This window comes from Diaphorina citri, unplaced genomic scaffold, assembly GCF_000475195.1.
Source record: "Diaphorina citri unplaced genomic scaffold, Diaci psyllid genome assembly version 1.1 scaffold2064, whole genome shotgun sequence".
NCBI lineage: Eukaryota > Metazoa > Arthropoda > Insecta > Hemiptera > Psyllidae > Diaphorina > Diaphorina citri.
In genome coordinates, this window is record NW_007379489.1 from 27,525 (window position 1) to 39,534 (window position 12,010).

Sequence of the window (12,010 nt, forward strand, 5' to 3'; positions counted from 1 at the left end):
ATAAAAATATATATTTATTTTATAACCTCACTGTTATTATCATTATCTTGTCACTGTTATTATTTATTAAGTTATCACTGTTATTATTTATCCATAAAAGTAAAACTTATTATTTATCACAAGCTAGTCAACACACATTACACACAATTCATGGATTTATGGATGTAGATCGTAGTACCTGGTTCTCGAGTCTCTCAACGATCTTTCTGGATCACAAATTTATAGGTCTCCTCTTTTATTTTGACAAGCTTCCATTCCTAAAAAGGGGGAGTAAAAAGGTCAAAAACTACAAAAAAACAAGAAAAAATTCCCTAGAACTCTCTTTTTTTATTATTATTATTATTTTATTTCCAGTAGGGACTTGTTCCCTTTACTAGTAGTCGACCAGTCCTGGTGTTATGGTGTTACCCTCAAAATTATAAACCAACCTAAGACTAATAGATAAAAAAATAAATAATAATAATAGTAGTAGTAGTAGTAGTAGTAGTAATAATAATAAATAAGTGACGATAATAACTAATCATATAATAATAAAATTAATATTAATAATAATATAATAATAATAATAATAATAATAATAATAATAATAATAATAATAATAATAATAATAATAATATAATATAATATATAATAATTAATAAAATATAATAATATAATAATAATAATAATAATAATATATAATAAATATAATTAATAATATAATAATAATAATAATAATAATAATAATATAAAATAATAATAATAATAATAATAATTCCGTCTACTACGAATCACAGTTGCAAACTGATTTGACTATGAACTTATATGAATAAATTCCGAAAATATCAGGGATAAGTTAATTGGACAAACTTATGTCTCAAAAGGAATATTGTTGGATCACTGACGTGAATTTTTGCTGCAAATATAATTTCACTGTGCTGCATAAATAATTGTTGTAACAATGGGAATATCTTCGTCTCAAACCAGACGGTACCAATGCAACATCAATAGTGATATTATTATATTTGTACTACATGAGGAATCCTTTTATCAGTCAAATTATCTTGTAATCATCTTATAGCAAAAGGAATATAGTTTCATCACAAACGTTAATAATTCCGTCTACTACGAATCACAGTTGCAAACTGATTTGACTATGAACTTATATGAATAAATTCCGAAAATATCAGGGATAAGTTAATTGGACAAACTTATGTCTCAAAAGGAATATTGTTGGATCACTGACGTGAATTTTTGCTGCAAATATAATTTCACTGTGCTGCATAAATAATTCTTGTAACAATGGGAATATCTTTGTCTCAAGTCAGAGGTACTATTGCAACATGAATAAGGATATTATTTTATTTGTACCACAAGAGGAATCCTTTTATCAGTCAAATTATCTCGATAATCATCTTATAGCGAAAGGAATATAGTTTCATCACAAACGTTACTTTCGCTACAAATATAAAGTCACTGTACTGCATAAATAATTCTTGTAACAATGGGAATATCTTTGTCTCAAGTCAGAGGTACTATTGCAACATCAATAAGGATATTATTTTATTTGTACCACAAGAGGAATCATTTTATCAGTCAATTTATCTTGATAATCATCTTATAGCAAAAGGAATATAGTTTCATCACAAACGTTACTTTCGCTACAAATACAAAGTCACTGTACGGCATAAATAATTCTTGTAACAATGAGAATATCTTTGTCTCAAGTCAAAGGTACTATTGCAACATCAATAAGGATATTATTTTATTTGTACCACAAGAGGAATCATTTTATCAGTCAAATGAACTTGATAATCATCTTATAGCAAAAGGAATATAGTTTCATCACAAACGTTACTCTCGCTACAAATACAAAGTCACTGTACTGCATAAATAATTCTTGTAACAACGAGAATATCTTTGTCTCAAGTCAGAGGTACTATTGCAACATCAATAAGGATATTATTTTATCTGTACCACAAGAGGAATCCTTTTATCAGTCAAATGAACTTGATAATCATCTTATAGCAAAAGGAATATAGTTTCATCACAAACGTTACTCTCGCTACAAATACAAAGTCACTGTACTGCATAAATAATTCTTGTAACAACGAGAATATCTTTGTCTCAAGTCAGAGGTACTATTGCAACATCAATAAGGATATTATTTTATCTGTACCACAAGAGGAATCCTTTTATCAGTCAAATGAACTTGATAATCATCTTATAGCAAAAGGAATATAGTTTCATCACAAACGTTACTCTCGCTACAAATACAAAGTCACTGTACTGCATAAATAATTCTTGTAACAACGAGAATTTTGAAAGTGCACTTAACAATCCACATATCAACGTTACAAGTTTCAGGTTTTTATGTTTCAGTATGTTTCACACATATTTAAGGTGATACAACTATATCCAGTTATTTTTGCGCCTAACAATACTGACTTGGAAATTTTTTTTTTCAGTGTAAGCATTGTAAATAGTCGGTATTACATTTCCTATTTCCTACCGAGAGAAAATAATCCTATGTAAACACCAAGCAATGTTCCAGCTTAAGAAAAGACTGCGTTCAGCAAAATGCTGTCGTGTAGCAAAATGCTATTATACGTATGAATAGAACTATGATAATAAATTAGCTAGCAAAATGCTATCCTGTATAAATAGAACTATGATAATAAATTAGCTAGCAAAATGCTATCCTGTATAAATAGAACTATGATAATGAATTAGCTAGCAAAATGCTATCCTGTATAAATAGAACTATGATAATGAATTAGCTAGCAAAATGCTATTATGTATAGAAGTACTATACTCGTATATTATGATAAAATAAATGTCTCATATACCTAGTTTCCTTGAGAATCGAAGCATTTGCATTTGGGTAAAAAATGTTCCCTGGCAAGTCGATTTCTATGTAAAATATTGCGAAAAACGAAAAATTCGACATCCGAAAATTGGACCGAAAAAAACTGAAGGAGGAGGAGGAGGAAGATGGAAAAATCAGAAATGAAGAAGGATGAAAAGGAAGATGAGAAGAAGAAGAAGAAGAAGAAGAAGAAGAAGAAGAAGAAGAAGAAGAAGAAGAAGAAGAAGAAGAAGGAAGACGACTTGCTAGTTCAAGCTAGTTGCTAACCAAAACCTCACCAAAGTTATACACTATCATGTGAGTATCATGATTGTATAGCTAAAATGGAAAAGTTTTTTTTCGCTCGCCTTTCTTCCGATGGAAAAACGTACATTTGATATTATCTTTGGTACCTAAGGAATAAGTTTTCGCTGTGTTGGTTATTTTTTTGTTCTTTTCAACAAAGAAAACAAAGAAAAAAAAAAAAAAAATGATAGGAAAAGGAGAAGGAGGATGAAGAAGAGAAGAAAACGTAGGGGGAAGACATTCGATACAGCAAGAATAAACTGGAGACAGACAGGAAAGTGAAAAAGTAGGTGAAAAAAAAAAAAAAAAGAATAATAAAAAGAAAAAACAAGGAAAATTCATTTTTGTGATGATAACCTAAAAAAATAAGCGCCCGGTAAACCAGAGTTAAAAAAAGATATGTTAAAAAGATGCCTATTATTAAATTTGACAAAATTCAATGAGAACTACATAATACTCGGAAGACAATGGAACCCTATTCGGTGAGGTTTATAATTTTACGGCTAGTAACATCAACAAATTTATATGAGAGTAACATAAGCTAAAACCTATAGGTACCCAATTGGAATATTTTGTTCAGTTCAGTTCATTTAAAGCTTAATTCTCTTTAAAGGGATGAGGTCTAATATTTAAAATTTCAACAACTTCGCAACTTCGGGTGTTTTTTCTTCGTCTTCATCTTCTTTTGCTCGTTTATCAAACGCTTTGTATTTGTATGCAAATGTGTGTTCTAAGACAATGCATTACCATCAGGTCTTAGAATAACATCGCATTTCAATATTTTGAGTGCAAACAAAATGACATAAAAAAGGCAACGAGGAATTGTAAGTAGGAAAAATGATAGCAAAATAATGTGAAAAACAACTGCAGGAAATCCAGTCTCCTGGAACGGCGAATATTTTTGTATTTCTGGAACCTTAATCTACACTGTCGGGCAATGGAACCTGGACAGGAACTCCAAACCTAGAGTCGGAAAAATTTCGACACCGCCGGAAATCGAACCCAGGACCTTCGGAGTGCAAGCCTAGTGTGATGCCCACTCGGCCAAGGTTGTTTTTGTAAAGTGCTGAAAGAATCATGGGGAAATAAGTCTGAATAATAGGATTGTGGAAATGTACATATATGTATATGTAATTATGTACCCAGTACTTACGGGTACCTACGTACCAACCTATCTATAAAACTTCAATGATTTTCCAAAAGGTGTTGAAATACCTGCAATTAGTACCTTTACACCGCACTAAGTTATAAAGGGGTGAAGTTATGTTCACAAGAGGCTAGATTTTTCAAGTTGATACCTTCAACCCTCTCCTCAAACCTTTATTTCCATTGAAGAATTCATTTTATACACAACGTTGTGGTAAGTGTAACAACAACAATAATAATAACTATTATAAATAGCGGTGGGAACATTAACACTCCATGTTGTGTGAATACTTATTTCCCCAACGGAAGTAGACTTGAAACAAGGAACAAGAAGACTGGAAACAAGCTGGGCCCGTCCCTCCGGGAATTTTTTAGCCTGTAATTTATTCGATCGTGGTTAAAGGAAATCAGTACCTATGTACCTACCTAATTTGTTTAATATTCAGTTTATTATTGAATTGATTTTTATGATTTTACTTTAATGTAATGATTTAAAATCAAGACTAGAGCCCGTTCCCCCTTTATTACTTTCCTTATTAATATTTAAGTCACCCATCCATTTATTGGCCTTGCTCGGCGTAGCATAGGTGACGCTAAAACCGATTTGTGTGAGAAAATGTGAAAAAAAAAAAATCCCCCAAAAAACAGTTTTTTTTTGGTTTTTTGGCTTTATGGTTCTCTGGACAAAATTTGCAGCACCACTTTCGTGTTCCTGATAAAAAGACCTTTATTTTGATATATAGGTCGACCAGGTTTGCATAAGTCCTTCTATGGGGACAGACCGACAGACAGACGACACCGAAGCGAATACAATAGCCCGTCCCTAATACCTTTTAACTACTATCGTAATATTAAAGGAAGGATGGGCTAAAAAGGAACAAGAATAGCAATTAATTTCCTCTCGTCTCGAGGATGCCAAAATTGATGTTTGACATCGAACAAGTGTTGAAACTTCAACTTGGATAACTTGATAATAGACTAAACTTGCAAGGAAACTATATGTATACCTATTAGTAGTGCGAAACTAATAGATTTTAATTGGACAAACGAAGAGAGTTGCTTTATTTGGACTGTTTTTGGACTAAAAACACAGTTGAGCGGAAAGTATGGAGCATCAAGCACACAGAGGGAAGTGACGCATTCAAACCTCTTAGAGCTGAGGGCGAAAAGCTTTATGCTCTACACTCTGATTTTAGCTTTAGTAGGACAGGCAGTCATTACTTCAAGATTGTCGAGAGGAAATTTCGAAGAAATGTTTAACACACAAGCAAAATTCACACTTTTTTTTGGGCCTTTGGGGTCCTGCCCGGAGTTGTTTTCTGAATGAACTCTACCTACAATTCACTGAACTGAACCTGATTATACATAGTAACCTAGCTACTTTTTATAGAGTTAGGTGCCTATATAAAAAAAAGAGAAGTGCAGACAAGGAGGCAGAGGAAAAAAAAAAAAATCAGAATCAACTTTATGTTTACCTACTGTTTTATTTCTCCATTTTCCATGATGTTTGTTTGTTTTCTAGGGTTCAGAAATGAAAATTATTATAAAATAGAAAAACAGGCATAAAGCAAATAATAGAAGTAGAGGAATGCTGTAGACCAGCGGTTACTTATACATATTTTATTGTAAATAAAGTTTGATTAAATTGTTTAATACATAGGTATAGTACAATAATAATAATAAGGATATATTCCCCAACCAGTGGCGTAGTCGATATTTTACTAGTGGCCCATCGAAGCCTAGAAATCTTTTGGAAACCAGGCCCCTTCTAGTGGCCCCTAAAATGGAGTATCTAAAGGGCCCAAAATTCAGACTTACTAATGAGATAGCTTCATCAACATCCTCAACGGATGGACAAAGAAAAGAATGTCACAAATGGCGCTCCCAATTAAGACACCTAGACAAATTTTTGTCCTTAACTCGAACCACGAGCCTCCTGATCCGAAGTCCAATGCGTTAACCACTACACCACTGAGATTGGTTAAATTTAAACAGTTTTTTCAGTAATAAGACCTTGGCTCACTTGGCTGGTTCACTTAAAAAAACTACACTACCGGGCAAAACTGAGTTTGGTTATACATATATAAAAAGAACTGATGCCAATGTTCCAGGTTTGGCCCAAGCCTGATATAAAAAAGAACCCCCACTATACAAGTATAATCCTCAGGGCAAAGGCTCCTGAAAAAAAAAGTTCACCAAATCTATCAGGAGAATAGAATAGAAAGGGGGGGGGGGTTGTCAGCCAGACGTTTCCAATACAAAGGCCCCCAAGATCGGAGAAGCGGGTCACGGGTTGTCAGCCAGACGTTTCCAATACAAAGGCCCCCAGCTTGGCGTAAGGCAGACATGATTTATGTGTCAAAGTTCACGAGAGAAAAACTTTCGAAAAATTATATAAACGGCAAAAAAAGACAATTCCCCGGACGACTGTGACAAAAATGCTCAGGCTAGGAGCTTGCAAAGAACACGCAACAAAAAACTCTCATGAGTTGAATAGTAGAAGCCCCAAACTCGGGTTTTTTGTCGATAGAGAAAAAAGTTTCCATTAAAATATTTCTCACTTTTCACCATCATCATAAAAAAAGGGAAATGGAGAAAGGAAGGAGGGGAATAGGCAGAAAGGGAGAGGGAGAAACAGAAAAAAGGAGGGTGGAACCGAAGGATTGAAAAATAAAAAAAGTAGAAGGGTTTATCGTGGTACCATAAAAATTGACTTTTGAGGGCTAAGTGTCGAGGGAGAGAAAATGAAACATATAAAGGATTGTAAAGGGAGTCATAAAGGAGAAACTAATTTAGATATTACTCAATAAAAACGAACAGTTTCGGCAGTTAATAGTTGAGTCCATAACAGAGTCGATAGTAGTGGTACTTTCATACAAGCACTGTGTAGAATTCTCAAGTGCTTTTGACGGCTATTGAATTTATCGGTCATATCCTGAACTTTTCTCTAGTTCTTTTGTGTCCTTTATTTCTTTCTTGTGTGTCTTTTTTATTTTGCTTTTTTGTTCCTTTCTTTAAATTACCTATAATACGTTCGTTTTGGATCTGACTTGTTTTAGTTCCATTATAAATTTTAATTTGACTTATTATAATGCCGGTGCTGGAGTATTCCTTTTCAAAAAAATGTGACTGCAAAAATCGTGATGTGTCCCTCTTTTTCTCACTTTCTTTCTTTCTTGATTTTTTCTTCATTTCGTTATTATTTCTTAGTTTCTTTATTTAACAACAAAACCACAAGAGGCTAATTATTATTCATTATTCTTCTTTTGTTTCTATTTTCTACAATTACTCGCAGACAATTGCAGAACCTCCCACTCTATCCGGAAGTACCCATTCGTAAGTATCTGAATTGGAATTTTATTAATTGCTTTTATTGAAATTAATTATCATTGGTTTTATTCTCGCTCGATCTATCTAATACAATTATGTAGATTGTAAAAATATTAAGAAGTGCATTCAACTTCAGAACTTTACTGAAATGAAAGTTTCTCCCATCATTTCCTATTTTTCGTCTCGAAATTGCAGGCCAAATTTAAAACGCGTCTGCCTTGTAAGCGCTAGGCCAAGGGTTCAATTCTCACAAGGGGGGTCGGGTTATCCTGAACGGATAAGGTTAATTCGCTGAACGGCTGGCTTTCTAGCTTTCTACTATTCCGTCTTCCTTCTTTCTTCAATTTGGGACGATAAGACCCTAAAAGTTACAGTTCCCTCTATCAAACCTCTTTAAAAATACAATAAAAAAGTAAAAAAAGAGGCCTCAAGATCAGGGATGGACTCCCAGAGTGTTCTATTCACACGGTGCCTGATATCATGGTGATGTCCCCTCCACTCACCAGAGAGGAAAAAATGGAAAAACTGTTTTATAGAAATTTATGGCGAAAGTTTGTAATTTTTTTTACGGGAACAAGTTGGAATTGGAGAAGACAGAAGGAAGAAGAAGGAGGAGGAGGAGGAGGAGGAGAAGAAGAAGAAGAAGAAAAAGAGAGGAGGAGTAAACGTATTTTAGGAGACAGCGGAGAGAGAAGAGAAGGAAAGGAAGAAGGTCGGAATTAAACTAAGAAGGAACAGTAGGAGGAGAAGATGGAGGATGTGAGATACGAAGAGGGAAGAGAAAGAGAAGGGACAGAAAAGATCGAGGAGGAGGAGGAAGAGGAGGAGTAGGAGAAGGAGAAGGAGGAAGAGGAGGAGGAGGACAAGGAGGAGGAAGAGGAGGAGGAGAAGGAGGAGGAGGAAAAGAAGAGATCGAGGAGGAGGAGGAGGAGGACAAGGAGGAGGAAGAGGAGGAGGAGGAAAAGAAGAGATCGAGGAGGAGGAGGAGGAAGAGGAGGAGGAGAAGGAGGAGAAGAAGGAGGAGGAAGAGGAGGAAAAGGAGGAGGAGGAAGAGGAGGAGGAAGAGGAGGAGGAGGAAAAGAAGAGATCGAGGAGGAGGAGGAGGACAAACTTGATGAAGGGGGCGGAGGAAAAGAAAACACAAGAAGAAAGCAGAGATTTTATCGTTAGAACGAGAATAAAAGGAGACAGAGTGGGAAAATATAGAAGATGATGAAGGAGAAAAAGCTTAGGATATCGGGGAGAGGGAGGGAGAGAGAGAGAGGGAGGGAGGGAGAGAGAGAGAGGGAGAGGGAGAGAGAGAGAGAAGTAGAAATACAGGGATAAAAAGAAGAAGAAGAAGAAGAAGAAGAAGGTGAAGAAAAAGAAGGAGATTAAAAACAAGAAGCAGAACTGGAAAAAAGAAGGAAATGGGAGAAAGAGAGTGTAAAGTATGGGCATGAATTAGATGGAACAAAGAGAGAGAGAGAGAGAGAGAGAGAGAGAGAGAGAGAGAGAGAGAGAGAGAGAGGGGGAGAGAGAGAGAGAGAGAGTTATTATTAATAGGTTATGCTTTTTCGATCCTAAGCCAATAATGCAGTAATCCTCAGTGCTCTAGCAAACCCTCGCTACAAAAGCGTCTCGATTTCGAGCCTATGTACACATTACGCTGATGTAAGCATTGTAAATAGTCGGTATTACATTTCCTATTTCCTACCGAGAGAAAATAATCCTATGTAAACACCAAGTAATGTTCCAGCTTAAGAAAAGACTGCGTTCAGCAAAATGCTGTCGTGTAGCAAAATGCTATTATACGTATGAATAGAACTATGCATGATAATGAATTAGCTAGCAAAATGCTATCCTGTATAAATAGAACTATGATAATGAATTAGCTAGCAAAATGCTATTATGTAGAAGTAGTATACTCGTATATTAATGATAAAAAAATGTCTCATATAGTTTCCTTCAGAATCGAAGCATTTGCATTTGGGTAAAAAATGTTCGCTGGCAAGTCGATTTCTATGTAAAATATTGCGAAACACGAAAAATTCGACATCCGAAAATTGGACCGAAAAAAAAACTGAAGGTGGAGAAGGAGGAGGAGGAGGAAGATGAAAAAATCAGAAAAGAAGAAGGATGAAAAGGAAGATGAGAAGAAGAAGAATAAGGAAGACGACTTGCTAGTTCAAGCTAGTTGCTAACCAAAACCTCACCAAAGTTATACACTATCATGTGAGTATCATGATTGTATAGCTAAAATGGAAAAGTTTTTTTTCGCTCGCCTTTCTTCCGATGGAAAAACGTACATTTGATATTATCTTTGGTACCTAAGGAATAAGTTTTCGCTGTGTTGGTTATTTTTTTGTTCTTTTCAACAAAGAAAACAAAGAAAAAAAAAAAAAAAATGATAGGAAAGGGAAGAAGGAGAGAGAAAGAGAAAGAGGGAGAGAGAGGGGTTGAAAAAACCTTGAGGGGGGAAATTTCGTTAACGGACGAAAGTTATTACGAAACAAATCTAATATTACAACAACTCGGCGTTATATTATAGAACGAAACAAAATATGAACAGGCTAAAGTTTTGTGGAGAGAGAGAGAATGAAAAAAACTTTCCCAGAAAAGTAATGTTCTATTAGGATATTTAATAATAATAAATTTAGAGGGAGAGAGAGAGGGAGATTTTGGTCGCAAGAGAGGAAAAGAGAAAGAAAAACAGAGCGAGAGAGAGAGAGAGAGAAATCCAATATTACTTCGTTAAGTTCCAGGAGGTAACAATATTCTGCATGGCGAGTAATATTCTGTACTATTGCCATTAATAATGAAAATATTGCTGGGGAACATTTCTGAACTAAAGTTAAAAAATATTGCGCTGGTATCCGGTTGGGTGACCATCTAAACCAGGGATGTCCAACTTCCATGTGTATATGCGGGCCACATATGCTACAGTGGCAGGTAATTCGCGGGCCACATACACAGGGGAGCTAAACAATCATCGAGTGCTGCCGTCTAGCGTCTGTTCCAAATCTCACTCAGGGTGGGTGCGGTTAATGTGAGTAAGAATATTGGATACCTAGGTAGGTGCTAGATATGTTGTGTTAAACTAAGTTGCTTCTTTTTTTTTCTTTTTTAAGAGGTTTGACAGAGGGAACTGTAACTGCTATGGTCTTATCGTCCCGAAATCGAAGAGAGAAGGAAGACAGTTTCGGCAGTTAATAGTTGAGTCCTTAACAGAGTCGATAGTAGTGGTACTTTCATACAAGCACTGTGTAGAATTCTCAAGTGCTTTTGACGGCTATTGAATTTATCGGTCATAAATAATAATAAGGATATAGTTTAGGATGTAGGTTAAGGTGCTTACTTTATCGGTCCCTACAGAGCCATAACAATATCCTTGTATGTAGGTACATTAATAAATATCTATCAATAACAGTTACCTATACTACGAGTACTTATTTATGTATCTAGGTATATAGATAAATCGATAAAATACCTAGGTAGGTATCTACTCTAGATTTTTAGTGGCGAGAGAGACGAATGGAACGAAAACGTTTATCGGTCCCCACAGAGCCATAACAATATCCTTGTATGTAGGTACAATAATATATATCTATCAATAATAGTTACCTATACTACGAGTACTTATTTATGTATCTAGGTATATAGATAAATCGATAAAATACCTAGGTAGGTATCTACTCTAGATTTTTTTATCCAGACAAAAAAAAAAAAAAGGAAGTCAAGAAATAGCAAGACGAAAAAAATGATAAAATAAAGCTATGACATAAAATGGGATAAAGTATCTATGAGTCTAGGAAAATATTAGAATTCAGAAATAAAAATATCTACAATACTTTGGCGGCATAAATATGTTATGGGGCAGTGGTTCTCAAACTGTGCTCCGCGGAGCACTGGTGCTCCGCGAATAGCTTTCAGGTGCTCCGCGAAGAGCTTCCAGGTACTCCGCATAGTTTCATTTTTCTTACCGCATTTAAAATAAATTCCAACATTTTTTAAATTTTATTATAACATCAAGTGTGTTTTCTATTATTTTTTCTCTATTTTTAAACATTCCTAAAAGGTTGGGGGGGCCCCGTAGAGTTTACAGCAGTTGCTTGGTGCTCCGCGGCCAAAAAAAGTTTGAGAACCACTGTTAGAGGGGATTTATTTATACCTATTTTTTGGTGGTGGAGATACCAAATGTCCCAGCTTCATGATGATGTACACTTATACAGAGATTAGTATCTTTTTTCTATATATTTATATTATTTATTTATTTACTTAATTACCTATTTAATTTAATATTCTCAGACCAATATCAGTGAATGGAGAGCAAGTGACCATGTGTGACAGGCCTTAGTTCGTAATACGTACCTATACAGGGTGTAATACGTAATACCTAATTACCTATAAGTCTTTTACAGG